The sequence below is a fragment of the Dendrobates tinctorius genome, unplaced genomic scaffold (genome assembly GCF_039654945.1).
Source record: "Dendrobates tinctorius isolate UK_male_01 unplaced genomic scaffold, ASM3965494v1 ptg000022l, whole genome shotgun sequence".
Classification (NCBI taxonomy): Eukaryota; Metazoa; Chordata; class Amphibia; order Anura; family Dendrobatidae; genus Dendrobates; species Dendrobates tinctorius.
Window position 1 is genome coordinate 104733619 of NW_027361690.1, and position 21455 is coordinate 104755073.

The window sequence follows — 21455 nt, forward strand, 5'->3', positions numbered from 1 at the left end:
CCTTTTTGCTGGCTTGTGCCCTTCAGGGCCAGCCAGGCTAGTATCACCCTATTTTTTGGAGCCTCATCAATTGCATTGTAGGTTAGCTTCCTGCATTGTAATCGCTTCAAAAAGATTGTGATACTATAGCTTTCAAACTTTGGTCACATCCTTTCCTTTCCCCCCACCCAAAAAAAAGGAAATAAAGTTCACCAAACACTCCACTTTACAGTTGTCTAGGCCACATTAGATCATATTAAAGTGTAGTACACACACTCTTAGCCAAATTAGTGTTTCTTATACTGGTTAGCAGGTGTTCAGGAATAAGAACACTAAGCCACCCCTTTTTTACTTTTCTTCCTATATCTTTATCAGTCTACCAAGATGAAGAAGGCAGGGAGTAAGGCACGTGGTCGTGGCCGTGGAGTTTCAGCAGGGAGAGGACGGGGTGATTCAGCAGGGAGAGGACGTGGGGATTCGGTGTCTGCTGCGGCCACCAGTGACCCGGCATCCCCCACTTTTACCAGGCAACAGTCCTTCATGCGCAGCTTTGTAGGACCTCGCCGTACCCCACTGCTGCGTGACGAACAAATTGAAGCCGTTGTCGGATGGATGGCAGCTAACGCATCCACTTCAATGACTTCCGCATCATCCCAAGGCAAGAGCACTGAAGAGCAACCATCTGTCTCTTCACCACCTGCCAAATTGCCCAGGCAGTCTGAGAGCCCTGGACAGGAGCCATCTCAATCTTTACTTCTGTTCTCAGAATCTGTTGGCTTGGAAAGAGGTGGCCAGCCAAGCAGCATTCTAGAGCGTGAAGAAGAGGGATTATGCAGTGATGCGCAACTGCTTTGTCCCTCTGAATCTGAAGAGGCGGGTGGGCCAGTGCCTATTGTCAGCACACCTCAGTGCTCATCTGATGATGATGAGACTCAGTTGCCAATTTCTGGTGCGTACGGTGCTGGCGAGACAACCCATGACCAGCTGGTGCTTGAAGAGGGGAGTGGAGATGATGAGGTCCTTGACCCATCATGGCGTCAGCCACAGGAAGGTGGTGGGAGCAGCTCTGAGGAAGAGATTCCCCGAACGGCCAAAAGAGGAGGGGGCAGACTTGGTTGCCTGTAGCCTCCACTTTGGCACCCGTGAGGAGCAATCCTCTTCCAAAACACAAAACGGGCGCTCCCAGGACTTGCAGTGCGTGGTCTTTTTTTGACACAGTTGCAGATGACATTTGCTTTGTCAAATGCAAGCTGTGTCATCAGAAAGTGAAACGAGGGAAAAATGTGACCAACCTCAATACCACAAATATGTGGAAACATGTGCGTACCAAGCACGAGGTGGAGTTACACAGACACACTGAAGATGTAGGCCAACCTTCAGCAGCACCTACCACCTCTTCTGCTCGTGTTGGGGCCTATTCCTCCAGCTCACACACAGCTGGTTCGGCTTCCTCACTGGAACGCCATGGAAGAACCACTGCCACTGTTGTCCAGAGACCCAGTGAAATTCCACCCACCGAACCACGTTCGCAGTCATCAGCACACTCCCAGGCCACTCACCAGCAATCGGTAGCACAGGCATGGGAGAAAAAGCGGCCATACTCGGCAAACCATCCCCGAGCACTGGCTCTGAATGCCGGCATTGCCAAACTACTGGCCCTTGAGATGCTGTCATTCAGGCTGGTGGAGACTGACACCTTCCGGAACTTTATGTCATTGGCAGTTCCACAATACAATGTGCCCAGCCGCTTTTATTTCAGCAGGCAAGCTGTCCCTGCCCTGCAAAAGCATGTGGAGGGAAAAATTAAAAATGCGCTACTAAATGCCGTCAGTAGCAAGGTCCACCTGACCACCGATGCGTGGACCAGTAGCCATGGACAGGGACGATACCTTTCCCTCACTGCCCATTGGGTCAATGTTGTGGAGCCGGGTACAGATCTGGAGAGTGGCTCTGTACGTATTCTGCCAACTCCAAGGATTGCAGGAATGCAGTCTGTACATATTGAGTCCTCCTCCTACTCTAGTTCCTCGGAATCAGCACTGCGTGAGCCTGTTAGGCCAGATATGAGCACAGGTGTGGCCAAACGTCAACAGGCCGTCCTTAAATTAATTTCTTTGGGGAATCGGAGCCACACAGCACAGGAGCTCTGGAATGCCATCAAGCAGGAGAGCGATGTGTGGTTTGTGCCAGCGAATCTCCAGCCAGGTTTGGTAGTGAGTGACAATGGCCGAAATCTAGTGGCAGCTCTGGGCCTAGGCAACCTCACTCACATACCATGTCTGGCACACGTGCTCAATTTGGTCATGCAGAGCTTTCTGAGGGACTATCTGGATCTTGATGCACTGCTGCACAAGGTTCGCCTAGAGTGTGCTCACTTGCAGCGTTCCAGCATGGCAAGATCGCGCATTGCATCTCTGCAACGCCGATTCCGCCTGCCAGAACCGCGCATCATATGTGACCTCCCCACCAGGTGGAATTCAACGTTACATATGTTGGAGCAGTTGTGTGAGCAGCAGGCAGCAGTAATGGAGTACCAGCTGCATCAGGCGCAAACAAGTCGCACTGTGCGCCGGACACACTTCACCACCACTGAGTGGGCCACTATGAGGGACATCTGCCAAGTTTTGCGTGCCTTCGATGACTCCACGCGGATGGCCAGTGCAGATGATGCACTAATCAGCATGACTGTCCCCCTCATCTGTCTGCTTCAAAAAACCTTACAAGCACTAAGTGAGGAGGTTTTTGAAGAGGTCGAGGATGAGCAGTCAGAAATGCCATCTGCTTCTGGCAAGTCTGCGCAACGTGCTTCCACACAAAGGCCCAGGCAGGGGACACTTAGTGAGGAGGATGACGAGGAGTCAATGGAGGAGGAGGAACACATCTCTCCAGAGGAGGGAGGTACACAAGGCTCTAGTAGTCAGTGTGTACAGCGAGGGTGGGGTGATGCTGAGCAGGCAGAGATGCTGCCTCAAGCTGGCGACAGCGTTTCTGGTGCAGTATGCAGTCTGCAGCACATGGTTGATTTCATGCTGCAGTGCTTGTTAAATGACTGCCGCATCGCCAACATTCTCCACACGACTGATTATTGGGTGTACACCCTCCTAGATCCTCGCTACCGGGACAACTTACAAAGCCTCATACCACAGTTGAACCGGGAGCGAAAAATGCGGGAGTACCAAGAAACACTTGTGCAGGCCATCATGTTCTCCATTCCCCCCACAAGTGTTGCTGGTAGTGCTTTTCAAAGCAGCCATGTGGGTAGAGGCAGTGGAGGAAGCTCTGCACAACGAGGTAGCAGAGGCAGTGCCGCAGGACAAGGCAAGGCCAGTATGGCCCAAATGTGGAAAAGTTTTGTGGGACCGCCACAAACGGCTACACCATCACAGACGGCTCCAGTCAGCAGGAGACAACGTTTCCGTCAGATGGTGACAGACTACTTGTCGTGCCCTGTTAGTGTTCTCCCAGACGGCTCTTCCCCGTTCAAGTATTGGGTCTCTAAGCTGGATACATGGCCAGAGCTTAGCCAGTATGCATTGGAGGTGCTGGCTTGCCCTGCTGCCAGTGTATTATCGGAACGTGTCTTTAGTGCTGCAGGTGGTGTGGTAACAGACCGTCGCACGCGACTATCCGCCGATAATGTTGACCGGCTTACTTTTGTGAAAATGAACAAGGCCTGGATCTCACCTGAATTTGCCAGTCCTCTTCCAGAATAAATAATTGGCTGGCAACAGGATCCAGGTCTCCTGTTGTGTTCATGTTTCTATGACCTGAACTTTATTTCCTGGGCTACAGCAACGCCCGTTGTTGCTCAGAAGTGCTGTCCACACAGACAAAACACTCGCTCATGTGTAAGTGGGGTTCGGTAACGTCAGCTGATCCCCTGCTGTGTGTATGGCAAACTCTCCTGCTGCCTACAACTTCTGACTACCTCTGATTTAATATGTTCTCTGATTTGTCCTCTGTCTCCACTCTGTTATGAGTATTTCCTCCGGCCTACAACACCGCCTGTTTCTGCTCTCAAGTGCCGTCTGCACAATCCACACTTGTTCCTGTGGTACCTGGGTCCTGTAACATCTGCTCATCTCCAGAGTTGAGCACGGCAATGTCTCCTGCTTTGTCTACATTCCCACTACTTGTAGTGGAAATGTGGACAGAGCAGGAGACATTGCCTGACTCACCTCTAGGGAGAAGCTGCTGTTACAGAACCCCAGTAACACAGGAACAAGTGTGGGTTGTGCAGACGGCATTTCAGAGCAGCAACTGGTGTGGTTGGAAGCCAGAGGAAATACTCGAAACAGAGTGAAGACAGAGGCCTAATTGGAGTACGGTGACAGTTAGTAGTAGTCTAGAAACAATCGCAAACTGCCACCAAGTAGGCCTCGGCCTACTACCTGATTTTCCCTGGGCTCCGACACCGCCAGTTGGTGCTCAGAAGTGTTGTCCGCACAGACAAAACACTCGCTCATGTGTAAGTGGGGTTCGGTAACGTCAGCTGATTCCCTGCTGTGTGTATGGCAAAGTGTCCTGCTCCCCCCACAGTCAAACAACCTCAGATTTACACCTGGCTCCAAGTAGGCCTCGGCCTACTATCTGATTTTCCCTGTGCTCCGACAACGCCAGTTGGTGCTCAGAAGTGCTGTCCGCACAGACAAAACACTCGCTCATGTGTAAGTGGGGTTCGGTAAGGTCAGCTGATCCCCTGCTGTGTGTACGGCAAACTCTCCTGCTGCCTACAACTTCTGACTACCTCTGATTTAATATGTTCTCTGATTTGCCCTCTGTCTCCACTCTGTTTTGAGTATTTCCTCCGGCCTACAACAACGCCTGTTTCTGCTCTCAAGTGCCGTCTGCACAATCCACACTTGTTCCTGTGGTACCTGGGTCCTGTAACATCTGCTCATCTCCAGAGTTGAGCACGGCAATGTCTCCTGCTTTGTCTACATTCCCACTACTTGTAGTGGAAATGTGGACAGAGCAGGAGACATTGCCTGACTCACCTCTAGGGAGAAGCTGCTGTTACAGAACCCCAGTAACACAGGAACAAGTGTGGGTTGTGCAGACGGCATTTCAGAGCAGCAACTGGCGTGGTTGGAAGCCAGAGGAAATACTCGAAACAGAGTGAAGACAGAGGCCTAATTGGAGTACGTTGACAGTTAGTAGTAGTCTAGAAACAATCGCAAACTGCCACCAAGTAGGCCTCGGCCTACTACCTGATTTTTCCCTGGGCTCCGACACCGCCAGTTGGTGCTCAGAAGTGCTGTCCGCACAGACAAAACACTCGCTCATGTGTAAGTGGGGTTCGGTAACGTCAGCTGATCCCCTGCTGTGTGTATGGCAAAGTGTCCTGCTCCCTCCACAGTCAAACAACCTCAGATTTACACCTGGCTCCAAGTAGGCCTTGGCCTACTACCTGATTTTCCCTGTGCTCAGACAATGCCAGTTGGTGCTCAGAAGTGCTGTCCGCACAGACAAAACACTCTCTCATGTGTAAGTGGGGTTCGGTAACGTCAGCTGATCCCCTGCTGTGTGTATGGCAAAGTGTCCTGCTCCCTCCACAGTCAAACAACCTCAGATTTACACCTGGCTCCAAGTAGGCCTCGGCCTACTACCTGATTTTCCCTGGGCTCCGACACCGCCAGTTGGTGCTCGGAAGTGCTGTCCACACAGAAAAACACACTCGTTCATGTGAAAGTGGGGTTCGGTAACGTCAGCTGATCCCCTGCTGTGTGGAGGGCAAACTGCTGCTGCCTCCAAATTGTAACTACTTCAGATTTAAACATTCTCTGATTTGGCCTCTGTCTCCACTCTGTCTCTAGTATTTCCCCTGACCTCCAACACCGCCAGTTCCTGCTCACAGTTGCCGTCCACGCATTCCACACTTGTTCCTGTGTTCCTGGTGTTCTGTAACGTGAGCTGATCCCCCAATGTGTGTCCGGCACTGTCTCCTGCGCTGTCCACCTTCCCACTGCAAGCGGTGGGAATGTGGACAGAGCAGGAGACATTGGCAGACAAACATCAGGGGATCTGCTGACATTACAGAACACCAGTAACACAGGAACACGTGTGGATTGGGCAGACGGCTACTGTACGCATAAACTGGCGGTGTTGGTGGTCACGTGAAATCCTGGAAACAGAGTGGAGACAGATGCCTAATTGGAGCACGTTGACAGTCTGTTGTAGCCTACAAACAATCTAAAACTGCCACCAAGTAGGCCTCGGCCTGCAACCTGGTTCTCGCTGGGCACCAACAACGCTAGTTGGTGCTCGGAAGTGCTGTCCACACAGAAAAACACACTCGTTCATGTGAAAGTGGGGGTCAGTAATGTCAGCTGATCTGCTGTGTGGAGGGCAAACTGCTGCTGCCTCCAAATTCAAACAACGTCTTATCTTAAACTGCCGCCACTGTCTCCTGCGCTGTCCACCTTCCCACTGCAAGCGGTGGGAATGTGGACAGAGCAGGAGACAGTAATGTCAGCTGATCCCCTGCTGTGTGGAGGGCAAACTGCTGCTGCCTCCAAATTCAAACAACGTCTTATCTTAAACTGCCTCCAAGTAGGCCTCAGCCTACAAAATGACTATCCCTGGGCTCCAACATCGTCAGTTGTTGCTCGGAAGTGCTGTCCACACAGAAAAACACACTCGTTCATGTGAAAGTGGGGTTCGGTAACGTCAGCTGATCCCCTGCTGTGTGGAGGGCAAACTGCTGCTGCCTCCAAATTCAAACAACGTCTTATCTTAAACTGCCTTCAAGTAGGCCTCAGCCTACAAAATGACTATCCCTGGGCTCCAACATCGTCAGTTGTTGCTCGGAAGTGCTGTCCACACAGAAAAACACACTCGTTCATGTGAAAGTGGGGTTCGGTAACGTCAGCTGATCCCCTACTGTGTGGAGGGCAAAGTGTCCTGCTCCCTCCAAAGTCAAAATACCTCAGCTTTACACCTGGCTCCTAGTAGGACTCTGCCTGCACCATGATTGTCCCTGGGTTCCAACAACGCTAGTTGGTGCTCGGAAGTGCTGTCCACACAGAAAAACACACTCGTTCATATGAAAGTGGGGTTCGGTAACGTCAGCTGATCCCCTGCTGTGTGGAGGGCAAACTGCTGCTGCCTCCAAATTGTAACTACTTCAGATTTAAACATTCTCTGATTTGGCCTCTGTCTTCCACTGCAAGCGGTGGGAATGTGGACAGAGCAGGAGACAGTGGCAGACACACATCAGGGGATCTGCTGACATTACAGAATCCCAGTAACACAGGAACACGTGTGGATTGGGCAGACGGCTGCTGTACGCATAAACTGGCAGTGTTGGTGGTCACGTGAAATCCTGGAAACAGAGTGGAGACAGATGCCTAATTGGAGCACGTTGACAGTCTGTTGTAGCCTACAAACAATCTAAAACTACCACCAAGTAGGCCTCGGCCTACACCATGATTGTCCCTGGGCTCCAACAATGCCAGTTGGTGCTCGGCAGTGTCTTTGGCACGGGTACTCGCTGTTGCCCAGCCTGGTTCCAGCACGCCTGCTGTTTCCGGGTAGTGTCAAGGTCACTATGCCACCAATCCGTTGTCCTGTCGTCTTGCGGCCGGGTTAGCCGACTCTACGGTGCCTGCAGTTTAGGTGACTCCTATGTGGGCTGCGGGAACTGGCACTGAAGGCTGGATCCGTAGTGCCAATGGGACATGGACCCCCTGTAGGACTGTGGGTTTCGGTAACTGCGGCTGGCTTGCGGCCTGGCTACTTTGCTTTGAATGGGTACCTTCTGCTACCCACCAGGGTTCCAGCACTGTCTGCTGGTTCTCACCAGAGCCTTTGGCCTAGGTGCCTCCATCTCAGTATCCGAGGTCCAGCACCGTCAGCTGGTCCTTGGTAGTGCTTTCTAGCACAGGTACTTCCTGCCTAGTAACCGTGGTCCAGCACCGTCAGCTGTTCCTCGGTAGTGCCATTGGCTCTTGTAGCTTTTGCTACCCATCTGGGTTCCAGCACCGTCAGCTGGTTCTCGGCAGTGTCTTTGGCACGGGTACTCCCTGTTGCCCAGCCTGGTTCCAGCACGCCTGCTGTTTCCGGGTAGTGTCAAGGTCACTATGCCGCCAATCCGTTGTCCTGTCGTTTTGCGGCCAGGTTAGCCGACTCTTCGGTGCCTGCAGTTTAGGTGACTCCTATGTGGGCTGCGGGAACTGGCACTGAAGGCTGGATCCGTAGTGCCAATGGGACATGGACCCCCTGTAGGACTGTGGGTTTCGGTAACTGCGGCCGGCTTGCGGCCTGGCTACTTTGCTTTGAATGGGTACCTTCTGCTACCCACCCGGGTTCCAGCACTGTCTGCTGGTTCTCGCCAGAGCCTTTGGCCTAGGTGCCTCCATCTCGGTATCCGAGGTCCAGCACCGTCAGCTGGTCCTTGGTAGTGCTTTCTAGCACAGGTACCTCATGCCTAGTAACCGTGGTCCAGCACCGTCAGCTGTTCCTCGGTAGTGCCATTGGCTCTTGTAGCTTTTGCTACCCATCTGGGTTCCAGCACCGTCAGCTGGTTCTCGGCAGTGTCTTTGGCACGGGTACTCCCTGTTGCCCAGCCTGGTTCCAGCACGCCTGCTGTTTCCGGGTAGTGTCAAGGTCACTATGCCACCAATCCGTTGTCCTGTCATCTTGCGGCCGGGTTAGCCGACTCTACGGTGCCTGCAGTTTAGGTGACTCCTATGTGGGCTGCGGGAACTGGCACTGATGGCTGGATCCGTAGTGCCAATGGGACATGGACCCCCTGTAGGACTGTGGGTTTCGGTAACTACGGCCGGCTTGCGGCCTGGCTACTTTGCTTTGAATGGGTACCTTCTGCTACCCACCCGGGTTCCAGCACTGTCTGCTGGTTCTCTCCAGAGCCTTTGGCCTAGGTGCCTCCATCTCGGTATCCGAGGTCCAGCACCGTCAGCTGGTCCTTGGTAGTGCTTTTTAGCACAGGTACCTTCTGCTTAGTAACCGTGGTCCAGCACCGTCAGTTGGACCTCGGTAGTGCCATTGGCTCTTGTTCCTTCTGCTACCCATCCGGGTGCCAGCACTGTCTGCTGGTTCTCGCCACAGCCTTTGGCCTAGGTGCCTCCATCTCGGTATCCGAGGTCCTGCACCATCAGCTGGTCCTTGGTAGTGCTTTTTAGCACAGGTACCTTCTGCTTAGTAACCGTGGTCCAGCACCGTCAGTTGGTCCTCAGAAGTGCCATTGGCTCTTGTTCCTTCTGCTACCCATCCGGGTGCCAGCACTGTCTGCTGGTTCTCGCCACAGCCTTTGGCCTAGGTGCCTCCATTTCGGTATCCGAGGTCCAGCACCGTCAGCTGGTCCTTGGTAGGTGCTTTTTAGCACAGGTACCTTCTGCTTAGTAACCGTGGTCCAGCACCGTCAGTTGGTCCTCAGAAGTGCCATTGGCTCTTGTTCCTTCTGCTACCCTTCCGGGTGCCAGCACTGTCTGCTGGTTCTCGCCACAGCCTTTGGCCTAGGTGCCTCCATCTCGGTATCCAAGGTCCAGCACCGTCAGCTGGTCCTTGGTAGTGCTTTTTAGCACAGGTACCTTCTGCTTAGTAACCGTGGTCCAGCACCGTCAGTTGGTCCTCAGTAGTGCCATTGGCTCTTGTTCCTTCTGCTACCCATCCGGGTGCCAGCACTGTCTGCTGGTTCTCGCCAGTTTCTCAGCCTTCTTGTACCTTCTGCTACATTTCCAAGATCAAGCTTTTTGAAATTGTCTTTGGTAATCCTTATTGATCTCCATGACGACGACCCTGATGACGACGACCCTGAAGACCACACCAAAGAAGACCAGAAATATGACCCTAAATAATAAGACCAAGAAGACAAAGAACATGAAGACAACCACCAAGATACAGAACAAAAGACAGAAGAACAAGAAGCAGAAGAAGCAAAAGCAGATGAACAGAAAGCAGAAGAACATTAAGCATAAGACTAAAAATCAGCATAGAAGAAATCAAAATTATAAGCAGAACAATACTAAGCAGTAAATGGGGGTGAGTCCGTTCCTCCTCGTGGTGCCCCTGGAAAATGCCTGCTGCTGCAGGCCAAACTGAATGCGGACAAATCCTGTTGTAAATCTTTAGTGACAGGCAGAACGTAAGGTGTAATCTTATAACTTTTATAGATAAGTACTACAGGAATGCCTGTCACCATAAGAAAATGAAGACAAAGAAGAATAGGAAAAAGATGAAGAAATAGCATATTAAAATTGATAATAGCTGAATAAGAAGAATATGAAGAATGGAAAAAAAAATTAATGGGAAGAAGATGAAGAAGAAGAAGATGAATAAGGTGAAGAAAAAGTTGATGAAAAAAATGCTACTGCTGCGGATCATGAAGGAGAAAGTGTGGGAGAAGTACAAAAGAACGTGAAGAGCATGGAAGTTGTGAAACATACATATCTGACAAAATATAAAAAAGGTTAACATAGTCAATATCTTTTTAACTCCGAACGTACTGAAAAAAAAAATTGGAATTAATGCTATGCCATGTGATTTGAATAAACCACTATGCTTTTAATGTCTCCTCCACCTCCCACAATACATTCTACATGATTCTTATTTGTTTTCAATTATGTAGAATTAGCCAACAAGGAAAAAAAGGGCTTTTTTTAATTCCGATACCGGAAGTCCCATTGACTTGAATGGGACTTCCGGTATCGGAATCGGCGATACCCGATATTTTTTTCGTATCGGGCGATACCATCCGATACAATATTTTTGGGTATCGAACGGTATCGCTCAACACTAGTGATATCCCATCATCTAGGTAAGGTGGAGACTCCCAACCACACTCCAACACCTGCACCCCACACCACAAAGTAGTGTAATAATAATAATATAATAATACATTTTATTTCTATAGCGCCGACATATCCGCAGCACTTTACATTTCAGAGGGGATTTGTACAGACGATAAACATTACAGCATAACAATAATCACATAGATTATATCAAATACCAAGAGGAATGAGGGCCCTGCTCGCAAGCTTACAGTCTATGAGGAAAGAGGTAGACACGAAAGGTGGGTGGTAACAATTGCCCTGATTGTTTGGACCAGCCATAATGTTAAGTGTGTAACAGTACAAACACAGAGGGCTAATGGATGCATAAAGCATGTGGGAACATGATGCGGGGAATCTGGTTATGGTAAAACTTTTGGCTGTGCCACACAGGGATAGATTAGTTTAATGTGTTGAGGCGATAGGCCAGTCTGAATAAATGCATTTTCAGGGCACGCTTAAAATTGTGGGGATTGGGGACTAATCGTATTGACCTGGGAAGTGCATTCCAAAGAATTGGCGCAGCACGTGTAAAGTCTTAGAGACGGGAGTGGGAGGTTCTGACTATTGAGGATGCTAGCCTCAGGTCATCAGCAGAACGGAGGGCGCGGGTAGGGTGGTATACTGAAACAAGGGAGGAGATGTAGGGTGGTGCTGAGCCATGGAGGGCTTTGTGGGTGAGGGTAATAAGTTTATACTGAATTCTGGAGTCGATGGGTAGCCAGTGTAATGACTGGTACAAGGTAGAGGCATCGGTGTAACAATTGGTGAGGAATATGATATGTAGCAAAGCACCTTCGGCGGCTCCCTGCTTGGACTATAGCAAAGCATCCATTGGTGGCTCCCTGCTTGGAACACGAAACGGGCTGGGAGGTGGGTAGAGTTAGTTTACATTACAAGGAGCTTGAAGAGTTTAGGATGAGAAGTCAGTTGGTTGGAGAGCTAGAGAGAAGAAGATCCCCGGAGAGAGGGATAGATGGATGGAAGTGCTACAGCAGATCCCAGTGACCTGGGTCTGCTGGCACGGGAAAGGAAGAGAGAGAGCAACATAGACCAAAAGCCTGATTCTCCATAGAAAGAAAGGATTAGTACGGAACGTGAGGAGTAAAGGAGAACAGAGGACGTGGGTTAGAAGAGAACCCTTCCCAGAAGTTCTAAGCGCAAGGCCGGGGTCCGGTCCCCGAGGTTGTAAGGATACTATTGGTCCTGCAGCAGACACCGGAGGAATAGAAGTAGTGACCACTTTATTCCCACACAAGACTTGGGGGCACAACAGCAACTGGATAGTGAGCTGGGATTTAAAGCAAGGAGTCCCCGAAGCAGGCTACAGCTGTCTGCCATACAAGTAGAGTTCATAGGAACATCGGACAGGAGGAACTCCAGTGTAACTCAGTACTAGGAGTGCTTCATCTAAAGGCGCTATAAGAGGAGACGTTCAGAAAGGCATATGTTGGCGGAGTGTTGGAAAGGAGTATTCCATCTGGCCTGGGGGTTGACTGAGTCCCTGAACCGGAGGGCACGGCACGGAGGCAGGCACCTGCTTGTACAACAGACTGTGAGTAAAGCTTTAGAACTACATGCCCTGGTGTCCTCCACTTATTCCTGCGCCAACACACCCGGCACTGCTACATCTTGGTGCTCGACATTGCCTCACCTACCCCTTCCCTTGGCCTCCACATCTACTCTGCTCTGGGACTACAGCGCCACCTGTGGGGAGCTATAACATCTTTGCTGCGCCATACCATCAGTCCCAGAGGATCTGCATGCAGCGTCGGCTTAACACCTCCCTTGCCGAACACCACAGGTGGCGTCACGAACTATTCATTTCAACTACATTTCACCATTCAGTCTCCCTTTTACTTGGGCGCCCAGGGCCCCAGACTGGGTCACCGCTGCTGTGACATTCCCATCTGAGAGACCGGCCCGGTACCCAGCACCCCACAGCCCTGGGAGGGCGACCCATGCACACACGGGGTTAATGCACACAGTAACGTTGGTGTCTCAGTTCCTTCCCGGGGGCCCCCTGCAGTTCTCTGCAAGCTGATGCGACGTCCTCCTGGAAGCTCTGTGCAACGTGCTCTTGTCCTTGTGTGAAGATCCCAAGCCTGTTCCTAGAAATGGTGGATTCCCTCCTCTGGATTCCTTCCTTGTATATCTTCATGGCGCCTCACAGCAACACAGGAAAGCCACCTTCGTTATCCCCAGAAGGGTCTACACAATCCCACAAGTTCAGTCAGTTTCAAGCTGCACGTTTTCTCCTCACAGCTCCCAGCACGTCAGCTTCCAGCAGACTCCCAGCTTAGAAAACACATAGGAAAACAGCCCCTCCCCTCTCTATTGCTGGCAGAACAAACCAAAACAGTCTTATTGTAGGGGAAAGCCGAAAGTCCCATTGCTCTAGCCAAGGGGGTGCTGTCTCTTAAAGTGGCAGTTTGTCTCTACTGTCCATAGCAATGCCACCCCCTTACATGCCTCCATACTTAAAGATTGTCATCCTCGACCATCCTCTTTTTTTCTCTGGGGCCATAGGAGGATTTTTTCCTTAATGGAGACTAAGCAAATGTCCGATCGTGTTGAGCAGCTCGCTGCTGAAGTGCGGAGAATTTCTGCTTATCTCACCCAATCCCTACTCATGATGTGTTTTCTGGGGATCGGTCTCAATTTCTGAACATTAAGAATAATTGTAAACTATTTCTTGCTTTGAAGCCTAACTCCTCGGGGAGCTTGGTGCAGCAGGTTAAAATTGTCATTTCCCTGCTGCGTGGCGATCCCCAGGACTGGGCCTTTTCTCTGACACCTGGAGATCCTATTCTGGCTAATGTAGATGCATTTTTTCAAGCCCTGGGGTTATTGTATGATGAGCCTAATGTTATTGATCAAGCTGAGAAAACCTTATTGGCATTAAAACAGGGTCAAGATGCTGCTGAGCTATATTGTCAAAAATTCTGAAAGTGGGCGGTCCTTACTAAATGGAATGACGATGCCCTAGCAGCTCTCTTTCAGAAAGGTCTGGCAGAATCCATAAAGGATGTTATGGTGGGATTCCCTGTCCCTTCTGGTCTTGACGACACTGTGTCATTGGCCATTCAAGTTGATCAACGTTTACAAGAATGTAGAACTACGTGAGAGGCGGCGCCGCCTTTCGAACAAACCTCTGGACCCATGCAATGTGATAGAGTTTTGTCTAGGGCGCAATGTCAAGAGTTTAGAAGGCCTAATAAGTTATGTTTCTTTTGTGGAGATGCTTCTCATGCTATTTCAGCCTGCCCTAAACGAGAGAAATGTTTTACTCACTCATTTACGATGGGCAGTGTGCAGCCTAAGTTCCTTTTGGCTGTTACCTTGATCTGCTCCTTGTCCACATATTCCACTAAGGCATTTGTGGATTCAGGAGCAGCTTTGAATCTGATGGATTTTGACTTCGCTAAGCGTTGTGGTTTTCCTATGGACCCCTATTCCTTTGAGGAGTATTGACGCTACTCCTTTGGTGGAGAATAAACCCCAGTTTTGGACCCAGGTGATTATGCGGGTCGCCCCGGACCACCAAGAGAATTGTAAATTTTTGGTGCTGCACAATTTACATGATATTATTGTACTAGGTTTTCCGTGGCTGCAGACCCATAGTCCTGTGTTGGATTGGAAATCTGTGTCTGTGGTGAGTTGGGGTTGTCAATGTACTCTTGGTGGCACTCCTGTTTTCTCCACCTCTCCCCAGTCTCAAAATGTTCCTGACTATTTGGTTGATTTTTCTGATGTATTTAGTGAGAGTAAGTCTGCGTCTTTGCCTCCTCATAGGAGTTATGATTGTGCAATTGAGTTGATGCCCGGGTGTAAATTTCCCAAAGGTCGGCTTTTCAACTTATCGGTACCTGAACATGATGCTATGCGATCTTATATCAAGGATTCATTAGAGAAGGGTCATATAAGACCATCCTCTTCACCTTTAGGTGCTAAGGGGTTTTTTTGTGGCCAAGAAAGATAGCTCATTAAGGCCATGTATTGACTATCGCTCCCTTAATAAGATCACTGTTGAATATCAGTACCTGTTGCCCCCAATTTCTGATTTATTTTCCAGGGTCAAAAGTGCTTGTTGGTTTACCAAACTTGACCTTAGGGGGGCGTATAATCTTATTCACATCAAGCACGGGGATGAATGGAAGATGGCTTTTAATACTCCGGAGGGACATTTTGAGTACCTGGTGATGCCTTTTGGGCTCACTAATGCCCCTTCCGTCTTCCAGTCTTTTATGAACGATATTTTCCGGGACTTTGTGGATAAGTTTTTGATCATTTATCTGGATGATACATTGATTTTTTCCAGTGATTGGGATTCTTATGTGGAACATGTTCAGACTGTGTTCCGGATCTTGAGAGAAAATACTCTGTATGTTAAGGGATCGAAATGTCTCTTTGGTGAACAGAGGATTTTGTTTTTGGGATTCATTTTGTCCCCATCTGCTATTGAAATGGACCCAGCCAAGGTACAGGCCATCTATGATTGGGTTCAGCCCACTTCTCTGAAGGCTCTTCAGAAGTTTTTGGGTTTTTCTAATTTCTATTGTAGATTTATAAGTAATTTTTCTGGTATTGTTAAACCACTGACGGATTTGACCAATAAAGGCACTGATGTGGTGAATTGGCCTCCAGAGGCAGTATCGGCGTTTCAGGAGCTTAAGCGGAGATTCACTTCTGCTCCGGTTCTGCGGCAACCTGATGTTTCACTCCCATTTCAGGTGGAGGTAGATGCTTCTGAGATTTGTGCAGGAGCCATTTTGTCTCAAAGGGATCCTGTATCCTCTAAGATGAATCACTGTGCCTTCTTTTCTCGAAAATTCTCCCCATCTGAACGTAACTATGACGTGGGGAATCAGGAGTTGTTGGCCATGAAGTGGGCATTTAAAGAGTGGAGACATTGGTTGGAGGGAGCTAGACATCAAGTTGTGGTCCTTACCGACCACAAGAATTTGAATTATCTTGAATCAGCCAAGCGCTTGAATCCTAGACAAGCTTGGTGGGCCTTGTTTTTCACGTTTTTTAATTTTGTGGTCACCTTTCTTCCTGGCACTAAGAATGTTAAGGCGGACGCCCTTTCTAGGAGTTTCTTTGCGGATTCTCTTGATGTGACAGAGCCTTCTACCATTCTAAGTGAGGGTGTAGTTCTTTCCGCCATTTCACACGATTTGAGACTTGCCCTGGAGGAATTTCTGGAGGACAAACTTGAACGATGCCCTGTGGGGAAATTGTATGTCCCTGACCAGTGGAGGAAAAGAGTGATGGCTGAAATTCATTGCTCCGTGCTGGCTGGTCTTCCGGGTATTTTTGGTACCAGAGATTTGGTGAGTCGGTCTTTTTGGTGGCCTGCCTTATCTTGTGATGTCAGGAATTTTGTGCAGTCCTGTGAGACTTGTTCCAGGTCCAACTCCTGTTCTCGTTCTAGTGGTTTGTTGATACCCCTGTTGGTGCCCAGCAGGCCATGGACCCATATTTCAATGGATTTTATTTCTGATCTCCCTGTCTCTCGGAGAATGACTGTTATCTGGGTGATTTGTGATAGATTTTCCAAGATGTTCCATCTTGTACCACTCCCAAAGTTGCCATCTTCTTCTGAGTTGATTCCCCTGTTTTTATAACAGGTGGTTCATTTGCACGGGATTCCTGAGAACATTGTGTCAGACAGAGGAGTCCAGTTTTTTTCCAGATTTTGGAGAGCTTTTTGTTCTAAACTGGGAATTCAGTTACCTTTCTCCTCTGCATTTCATCCTCAGACCAATGGGCAGACTAAGAGAACAAACCAGACTTTGGAATCCTATTTGAGATGTTTCATATCTGCTGATCAGGATGACTGGGTCTCATTTCTGCCATTGGCCGAATCCGCTCTAAACAATAGAGCTAGTTCCGCCTCTTTGATGTCTCCATTTTTCTGTAATTTTGGTTTTCATCCTCGATTTTCTTCGGGGCAGGTGGAGGCTTCTGCTTGTCCAAGTGTGGATTCTGTGGTAGGACAGAATGCAGCAGATTTGGGACCAAGTAGTGGACAAGTTGTCCCACTCTCAGGAAAAGGCCCAATGGTTTTCCAGCCAGCATAGGACCTTTGGTCCCCGATTCAAAGTGGGTAATATGGCTTGGTTGCCCTCAAAAAATATTCAGATGAAGGTTGTATCTCCAAAATTCAAGCCAAAGTTCATTGGACCTTATAAGATTTTGGAAATCCTTAACCACATTTCTTTCTGTTTGGCTCTTCCATGTACATTCAAGATTCATAATGTTTTTCACAAATCATTGTTGAAAAAGTTTGTGGAGCCAGTAGTTCCTGTGGCGGCACCCCCTGACACTGTATTGGTTGAGGGTAATTTGGAGCATGAGGTAGAGAAAATATTGGACTCTTGTCTGGCTAGACGGAGACTCCAGTACTTGGTCAAGTGGAAAGGTTATGGCCAGGAGGATAATTTTTGGGTCTCTGCTTCCGATATTCATGCAGAGAGATTGGTTCGTGCTTTTCACCAGGCCCATCCTGATCGGCCTGGTGGTGTGGATGATGGTTCAGTGACCCCTCGTCAAGGGGGGAGTACTGTAGTGATTTCTCTTAACTCTCTTTTGAGGCAAGGCTCCCTCTGGTGGATACTGCTGGTAGTGGAGCTGGTCAACATGATGCTAACCCAACAGCTGCAGAAGATAATTGGAGGAGTGGGGGGTAGTGACTGGGACTACATAAGCGAGCAGACTTCTCTCAGTGGCTGCCAGTGATACTCCTTTCTTTGCTTATTGAGGATTTCTGTCTCCTGCCTGATCCTGCATTTTTCTGCTAAGTGTCATTTGCTAAACCCTTTACATCTGATTTTGCCTTGCTGTCAGGGGTCAGCTTGCTCCCCTAGGGGCTGCTGGCTCCTGCCCTGTTTTTTTGTATCTTGTGTTTGTTTGTTCAGTCCCCTGCTGTATTAGCCTGTTGCTAGCCGCCAGTTCACACCTGAATGCTGATATAGTGGAGGCAAGGTTTGTGCAAACCTCAGTATTTTTGTACATCAGTCGTGTTGGAATTGTTAGGGTTTTTGCGTGATTGCAGACAGTGCCTTTTCTGTCCTGTCCTATTTAGTCAGTGTGGTCTATCATTTGCTCAGTCTATTTTCTGTCTGTGTTTGTGCTTCATCTTGTCTCACTGACAATATATGTTTGGGGCTGTCTATTCCTTTGGGGATCTGCTCCGGGGCAGTTTAGATTTCACCTTTCTGTCTTTAGGTTTAGTTAGTCCTCCGACTGTGACGAGGCGTCTAGGGCAACGTAGGAACGCTCCACGGCTACTGCTAGTTGTGTTGTTAAGATCAGGGTTCTGCAATCTGCTGAGCGACCAACCACTCTGGTGTTCTGGTGGCATAGCCTATTGCGCTCTCCTCCTCGGTGACCCATTCAACAAGCACCTATAGGGGAGGCAACACAAGCGGAAAAACAGACAGAGAACACTGTTCTACATAACGGACTGGTGGAACCCCTGCAGTAGACCTCTAGGATCTCCAGAGGTCTTGAGTATCTTCCAAAGGAATACTTGCTGCAGGAGTTGTAGGCTCTTGTCTGGACTCATCGTCACGTGGCGGTAGTGGTACCTCCAGAGGATTACCATCTCTGTCCGACTGAGGATCTCACATGGTGTCAGGGTCAATACACCATTCATAATTGATTTCACCAGGAGGCAAGACAGGTTCAGGAAGTGGAGCAACGTCTTCAGGCGGCACTGGTACAGGACGGGCCCCGGACCGGCATGGCCACAGCATATTTCTGTGAAGCACTCTAGGGGCGGATGTCCCATTCTCAACCTGCACCTTGTAGACCGGACCATCAGCAAACACTCGTTCGATGACTTTGTAAGGCTGTACTTCCCATCTCTCGCTAAGTTTACCCTTGGGGTGTTTCTCTCTGGCTAATACTCGGTCCCCGGGCCGGAGTGGTATCTCTTGAATTGGTTTACGGCCCGTATGTTCTTTGTCCTGTAGCTGCTGACCCACCAGCCGCCGTGTTATTTACAGTCGTTTCTCATGTTCTTTCACCCATGAAGTGATGTTTCACTCCATCAGCTCCTCTGGCTGTTCCAACTTGAATTCAAAGATCTCTCATCCAGCTCTTCCAAACAGCAGCATATAGAGGCTGTAACCCGTGGTGGATTGGACCCGATTGTTGTAGGTCCAGACCAACTCTGGCAGGAAATCTGGCCAGCATGCCTTCTTGTCCTCTTCCAACGTCCTCAGCATTTGAAGTAAGGTTCGGTTGAAGCGTTCACATGCTCCGTTGCCATGAGGATGGTAAGGGGTGGTCTGCGACCAGACAGGCGCCTCCTAGTATATGGGCTTGTGGTGAAAGGCAGCTCATTTATGTGCATGTCACACAAAAGAAGGGTGGGGTCTCCCAAACCATGCTAAGCAAGGAAGAAACGGATTAAAAACATATGTGATATGCACAATGTTTGGGAGACCCCACCCCTCTCTTGTGTGACATGCACATAAATGAGCTGCCTTACACCACAAGTCCATATACTAGGAGGCGCCTGTCTGTATCCTGTTCATTTAGACACTGTTCACATGTTCAGGTTTTAAATACCTTAGATAGGGACTGCTCCTGAAGGGTTACTGTGACGTGGTGGAGCAGCTTGGTATATACTTTTTGCAAAAAGCGTATCGACTAAATACCCTGTATTTGTTATCCAGCACTTGTTGATTACTGTCATATTTTTTGCTGCAGAGTATTTTTGCAAATTTGTCATTTTGTGTTTTCTTGTTGTGTTTCAGCCAGTGGGTGGTGTGAGCACTGTCTGACTGACTTGTTCACATTGTGCATGTCACATATGTTTTTTATCTCTCTCTTGTTTGCCTGGCTTCCGCTTCTGCACTACCCAGCATTTCATCTGTCTCAGCCCTCCGTCTTCATCTTGAACATTTCCCCATTCTTCATTGGTTCTCCCCAGTGATCTGGGTAGTGCGCAGGCCTCCCTACTTGACTGGACCGCAACCACTGGGGTCTTGAACTTACAGAAGTCTGGGGTTTCTTCCTCTTCGAGTTGTTCATCGAGATCCCTCACTGGAATTTCCACCATCACTCGTGACAGGCCATCGGCATTTGCATTTTTAGTAGCAGAGCGAAAATGGATGGTAAAGTCAAACTTGGCCATGTGAGCCACCCACCGTTGTTCTAAGACCCCCAATTTAGCATTCTCAAGGTAGGCCAGGGGATTATTGTCCATTTAAACTTGAATCTTGGTCCCTGCCAGGAAGCCCACAAACTTCTGTCATGGCTCACACGAGGGCCAGGAGCTCTAACCGGAAAGAGCTGTAATTATGCGGGTTTCTTTCACTGTCTCGCAGGGACCTACTGGCATACCCAATGACTCTCTCATGTCCATCCTGTATTTGTGAAAGTACTACACTGAGTCCATGAAGGCTACCGTCTGTGTACAACAGGAGCGGTTGATCGAAATCTGCGTAAGCAAAAATCGGGGCAGAAGTAAGAGCATTCTTTAGCCTGGAAGGCCTCCTCTCGCCTTTGGTCCCAGGGGATGCACTAGGTCTTCGGCACTCTGGCGGTCCCCCTCAGCAGTTCATTCAGAGGACCCACCACCTTTGTGAAATCTTTGACAAACTGCCGGTAGTACCCAGCGAGTCCAAGGAAGGCCTGGAGTTCCCACACGGTTCGAGGAACTGGCCACTTCTGGATAGCAGCCACTTTTTCTGGTGAAGGTAGAACTCCATCTTGTGACATTATGTGGCCCAGGTACTTGATCTCTCTTTTGAAGAGATGGCACTTCTTTGGCTTCACCTTCAGGTTATGAGCCCGCAGTCTTCCGAGTACCTGTCCAAGCCGGGCAAGATGGTCTTCGAATGAGGCAGAGAACACAATGATGTCATCCAGGTAGATCAGGGTAGCCTCAAAGTTTAAGTCTCCCAAACACTTTTCCATCAGCCGTTGAAACGTGCCCGGAGCATTGGAGAGCTCCGAAGGGCATCAGGTTAAACTCGAACAATCCCAGTTTTTTCCTTGTCTTTCTCTGCCACGACCACTTGCCAATATCCACTTGCTAGGTCCAAGGTGGTGAAGTACATGACTTTCCCCAATGCTGTCAAGGATTCCTCGATGCTGGGTATCGGATATGAGTCTTTCACAGTGCAGGCAATGAGTTTCCTGCAATCAACACAAAACCGGATGATCCCATTCTTCTTGACGAGCACCACCAGGGCCGCCCAAGGGCTCTTACTACTATGCACTACCCCTGAATCCAGCATCTGCCTCAGTAATGTCTTTACCTCCTGGTACATCTTGGGTGGGATTTGCTGGTATCATTCTCGAATTTGACGAGCATCCCCGGTCGGTATCTCGTGTGTGATCGCTTCGGTGCAGCCAAAATCTTCGGCGTGACGGGCAAATGCGGCCTGATTTTCCCACAGCATAGCTTCTATTGCCCGCATACGCTCAGGGCCAAGAGCCTTCACATCCACTTCCATTTGATCAAGGATGACCCGCCCATTCCACTCCGGGGATGGCTTCTCTTCGGACACTGCAGTGACTGCCAGGGTCCACCCCGCACCTTCAAGCGGCAATAAAGACATCTCTTTCTGACTCACCACTTCGCCCTTGTGTAGGTACAACTGGGCCAGATCTGTCCCCCCATGGCAAGGTGACCTCCCCGGGGCCCACATTCAAAGCTTTTAT